Source organism: Coffea arabica, chromosome 3c (assembly GCF_036785885.1).
Source record: "Coffea arabica cultivar ET-39 chromosome 3c, Coffea Arabica ET-39 HiFi, whole genome shotgun sequence".
NCBI classification, from domain to species: Eukaryota; Viridiplantae; Streptophyta; class Magnoliopsida; order Gentianales; family Rubiaceae; genus Coffea; species Coffea arabica.
In genome coordinates, this window is record NC_092314.1 from 34,218,741 (window position 1) to 34,224,740 (window position 6,000).

Here is a 6,000-nt window from a genome sequence, read left to right on the forward strand (position 1 = left end):
AATTCGAATTGAGTGAACCGTAGTAGTTCACCAAAGTTTCCTGTTCTGTTCTACTGTTCTGTTCAAATGGTAGTGATAAGCTGTGTCTTGTCACTTGAATTTGAACTACCTATGAACTGATTTTCAAAACAATATCTTATGATGAAATGTAGTCTTTTGAATCTAGTTTCCAACGCCACTGACCATTCTCAATTCCACGTTGTATTGAGTGAGATATGGTACAATTTGTAAACTGCAGCAGAGCTGGAAAACCCTTGCTTGTGTTGGCCGAATGGTTAGGCTAATTGAGGGATGCTTTGCTTTGAAAACTGATGCGATTGAGCACGAGACCCAAAGTGTACAAGTAGACCCTGTGAAAGTGCCCCTAGGCCCGGTGACACGAGCACGAGCTAAGAGATTCAAGGAGTCCCTCCAAGCCTTGGTACGTGCCATCCAAATCCAAGAGAAACCGGCCATTGAAGGAATTGAGTTGGAATATCCTTGCACGACTACTAAAATGCTGCTTACAATTGAAGATGCAAGTGTTCAAGCTCCAAATAGCGGGCCAAGCTGCAGTTAAGTACCCTCGCTGAGCCGTACGGGGATCTCGCTGAGCCGTATGGAGTAAAACTATTACTTCTTTCACCACTCATGATAAAGAAACCAGAAGAGATTATGTCAAGAGGGGCTCCAGTAGGACAGATACAATCAAGGGAAACTTCATAGGCTAGTCAAGTCATAACACCTTGTCTGACCTATGGATATTGTGGAAGGATGAATCATACCGAAGAAAACTGCTAGGTGAAGGAGCGAAAGTGTATGGAATGTGGGAGCACCAACCATAAAGTTCATGACTGCCCAAAGAGGTATCCACGAGAGACTACTATTCGATAAGGAAATAGAACTATACCTGGACAAGTCAATGGAGGAGGAAATCGACCAGTGGTGTGACAGCCCCACCTTCCCCTGAGGCGAACCAAAGAGGTTAGCGGACTGCCTGCCCAACTCTCGCTAGGACTAACGGTGCAGTTTAGAGCGATCTATTTCGTTCCGGAACTTATAAACGCGCGTAAACAAGGCAAAAGGGCAAAATAACCCAAAATAAAAAAAAATAAAATTCGGAGTCGGTCATGAATAGTAATTGACCCGTCAGAACGCAACCAAATATCGAACAAACATTCACATCTTGAACTTTAGCAAATACAATCCAAAGTGACATACAAAAGTTGTCAAAAGTGAATATATACACGGTTTGCCAAATTGAAAGGGAAAACGGCCCTAAAGATACATTTAGGGTTTCACTTCATATACCATACAAAAAAAAATATATACATCTAGTTCATTCGGCAACCATCTATCAAGATTCATTCCAAAAAGAGTCATATTCCTGTAAGGAAAACAAAAGAAACGGTGTGAGCTAATTGCCCAGTGAGATACTATCACTTACGCAACCAAGTGCACATAAGCATCAAGCTTTCATTCAATATAGTAAAATAAGCAAAGGCACACGTCAAATATGGTGATAAAAGGATACAGATGGCTCTCAAGAGCCCTTTTCCTCGTTTGCATTTCTTGATCGGACGTCATTGACTCTCCGTCAATGTTCAAAAATAACCAACCGTAGACCCCACTTTACTTCCATTCCTTCCACCTAACATTCCCCAACCGGGCCCGAAATCCAAACACTTGCATTGTGGTATTACTCGAGTAAACTGGAATCGAGAGTCTCTCATACTACAAGATTCCATATAACATTGCCCTAAGGCACATTAATTGGCACGACCAAACCCTCGCCGGCTCGATTCAATCAATTACCAATGGGGTTGAGCTCAAAGATAACAATTGTCGTCGTTGGAGACTCGTCCAAACGACACCAAGTCATGTATTACATTTCATATAACATTTCATATAACATTCCAATCACTTTCCAATAACATGCAAAACAATAAGTGAGACTGATAAAGTACACTCTCACTTCACTCAATTAACATTCAACACCTCAAGGTCAAGTATCAAAGCCATATAATAACACACAAGTGAGTAGTACACTCACCAAGCTCGCAAATGTGGTTTCATGCACTTCCGTCAAAAGAACGTTGTGCACCACGGTCACGTCCTAAAACATGCAAACAAATACAATGTGACTCGATAACGAGTCATAAACCAAGGCCAAACATGATCCCAATAGAGTTCCATAAGCATATACAAACATTAAAGGAAACCAGAAATTTTGGAAATGTAACTAGCTTTGGCCCTGAAAAAAACAGTTTTTTGTCCTCATTTTACGGTAATGGCACCAATTTCACTACGATTATCGGATGAGGGTGCAAGACCCACAATTTCGAAGCTAAAAGACAGGGCTACAACATCACAGAAGGTCACTCAACCCAGTTTTGAGTGCAAACAGGTCAAAAATGCAAGATACTACATCAAAAACGTAAAACAGATTCACCAAAACGCATTCTAGCGGAAACATCATAACTCAGGCTCTACAAGTCCAAATCCAGAAATTCCAAAGCCAACTGAAAGCTAAGAAACAGGGCTAAATTTAATCAAAAGGCCTTAACAACCAATTCGGAAGCAATTCCAGCCAAAACAACCAATTACAGGCGCAATTCTTACATTCGGGTAAAACCAGAACAGCAATAGTAATTTCGACTTTTCTCATCATACACTACTCCGATTGATCTGAAATTTTGTAGGAACCTCTAAAATGTCATTCCCTACAATGTTCATGTTTTAGGCCAAGGCCAATTCAGCCTCTAACTAGGAGCTAAAAATTCAGGCAGAATTGAAGGGTATGAAACCCTAGTCTTCCAAATTTCCCTCCAAACCAAAAAGTGCTTGCAATTAGCAATCATTTACACCTACTAGCCTCATTTAGGCCATTGCCAATCATCATACAAGGCCACACCATCAATTTCATATATAAACAGAAAAATCACCAATAAATGGAAAACTTCACCACTTCATCCAAAATCAAGAAATAAACCACAAAATTCAACATTTTAACCACCACTAGGCACAAATTAAGCTTCATTAGGTGAAAGAGAAGGTTCATTCACTACTCACCTAGTAAAACAAGAGAGGGAGAGTTGCTTGTCACCTTAGCTTCCCCAAACACTTCACCGAACAACTCATTAACACCTAATGAAGAGGTTTTATGGAGTATAAACAAGTTTAAGTGATTGTTTTGGAGGATTCGAGCTAGATGGAAGCCAAAACTTTGAAGAGGTTTCTTTCTTCCTTTGCTAGAGAAGACCGGCCAAGATGGAGAAGAAAACAGTGAATTTTTGGTAATTTTTGAGGTATTTTAGTCAAATAGTAAAAAGGTGAATAGTTGTAGACAACTCAATCCAATCACATGGTGATACTTGTCACCTCATTTAATGACTTGCCTAACTTTTTTGTCTCTCATACACCTATCCACTTGGTACCTCTGAATATCTCACAACACCCGGTAAATTAATTCCAGTATCCAAAACTTAACCTAATTGGCCGAATTTTTCCTAACTTTTCGCACTAGCGGGTCCCACGTCCGATATATATCCTTAATTTTTCAAAAACTATCCAATACTAGAAAAATCATCTAAAAACTATAATTACTCATAAAATTCACCAAGAAAATTTTCCCTGAGCCAGAAAATGCAGAAAACATGCCATTATGGGGAAAAACCCTAGGAAAAATATTAGGAGGAATTTACGGGTTCTCACACTCTCTCCCCCTTAAAAGAATTTCGCCCTCGAAATTTCTCACCTTAACTCCCGAAAAGGTTTGGGTATTTCTTTCGCATTTCTTCTTCCACTTCCCAGGTAGCTTCCTCTATCCCATGGTTTCTCCATAGTACCTTCACTAACGGAATCTACTTGTTTCAGAGCTCTTTGACTTTCCGGTCAAGCACTTGGACAGGTTTTTCTTCGTAAGCAAGCGATTCGTCTACTTCGATCTCCTCCGGTTGTAAGATATGGGATGGGTCGGGATAATACTTTTTAAGTATCGAGACGTGGAATACGTCGTGAATTCGAGAGAAACTGGACGGCAGCTCTAATCGATACGCGACCGCTCCTACCCTCTGGAGGATCTTGTAGGGTCCGACGTACCGCGGTTGGAGCTTCTTTCCTTTGCCTACTGTGACACTTCGTAAGGGTGTGATCTTGAGGAATACGTTGTCTCCAACTTCGAACTCCAAGTCTTTTCTTCGATTATCCGCGTAGCTCTTTTGTCGGTTTTGAGCTGTTTGGAGTCGTTGCCGTATCAACTTGACCTTCTCTCGAGCCTTTTCCATCCATGGAATAGTTACCGGGTCTAGTGCCTTCTTTTCGCCAATTTCGTCCCAGTAAATCGGCGACCGGCATTTTCATCCGTATAGGGCTTTGTATGGAGCCATTTGAATTGACGAATGGAAGCTGTTGTTGTACGCAAACTCTACTAAGGTCATGTGTTGACCCCAGTTGCCTCCAAAATCTAGAATGCAAGTTCGTAGCATGTCCTCGAGAGTTTGAATCGTTCGCTCCGATTGTCCATCCGTCTGAGGGTGATAGGTCATGCTCAAATTGAGTTTAGTCCCCAGGGTTTCTTGAAACTTCTGCCAAAATCGAGATACGAACCGTGGATCTCGATCGGAGACGATGCTCACAGGAACGCCGTGTAGCCTTACAATCTCGTCCATGTACAGTTGGGCCAACTTGTCCATGGAATACTTCATGTTCACCGGCAAGAAATGGGCCGATTTGGTTAATCGATCGACGATCACCCAAACGGCATCGTGCCCTCTTTGCGTTCGTGGTAAACCCGAAACGAAGTCCATGGTGATGTTTTCCTACTTCCATTCAGGTATCTCAAGGGGTTGTAACAAGCCCGATGGTTTTTTATGCTCTGCTTTCACCTGTTGGTAAACGAGACATTTTTGTATGTACAACGCGATTTCCTTCTTCATATTATCCCACCAATAGGTTCCTTTCAGGTCTTGATACATCTTGCTGCTACCCGGATGGATTGTATACTTGGATCGATGGGCTTCTTCTAGAATTTCCGTTTTCAATGATTCATCCTTCGGCACCACTATTCGGTTTCGATATTTTAAAATACCCTCAGGACCAAAGGTGAAATCAGTGGTTTCTCCTTTTTCCACTTTCTCTCCCCACTTCTGTACCATCAGATCCTCCTTTTGAGCTTCTTTAATCCTTTCCAACAGGGTGGAAGTCACTTTAATATTGCCAAAAATCATCTTATGACTCCCAAGGCAAGGTTTCCATTCACACACGGAGTCTAACAATTCCCATTCTTTGATCATTAGACTTGCAACCTGAGCTTTACGACTTAGGGCATCGGCCACCACGTTTGCTTTTCCCGGATGGTAGTTGATGGTACAGTCGTAATCCTCTAGAAATTCCATCCACCGTCGCTGCCTCATGTTTAATTCCTTCTGTGAGAAAAGATACCTCAGGCTTTTATGATCGGAGTAAAGTTCGAAAGTTACTCCATATAAGTAGTGCCTCCACTTCTTCAGAGCAAAAACAACTGCAGCTAACTCCAGATTGTGAGTCGGGTAATTTTGCTCGTGGGGTTTTAACTTCCTCGAGGCAAAAGAGATCATATTTCGGTTTTGCATTAATACACAACCCAAGCCTTCTCGGGATGCATCAGTGTACACAGCATATCCGTCCACCCCGTTTGGTAAGACTAGAACTGGAGCCATGGTCAATCTTTTCTTTAATTCTTGAAAACTTGTCTCACTTCGGGCGTTCCATAAGAACCGACCATGTTTCTTCGTCAAATCGGTTAAAGGACCGGCTAGTTTGGAGAAGTCCTTGATAAAACGCCGGTAATATCCAACCAGTCCTAGAAAGCTGCGGACCTCTGTGGGAGTTTCTGGCCTCTTCCAATTAGTCACAGCCTCTACTTTCGTCGGGTCGACTGAAATACCCTCTTGAGAAATTACATGCCCCAGAAAAGCAATTTTCTCCAGCCAAAATTTGCACTTGCTGAACTTGGCATGCAGTTGATGGTCTCTCAGGGTT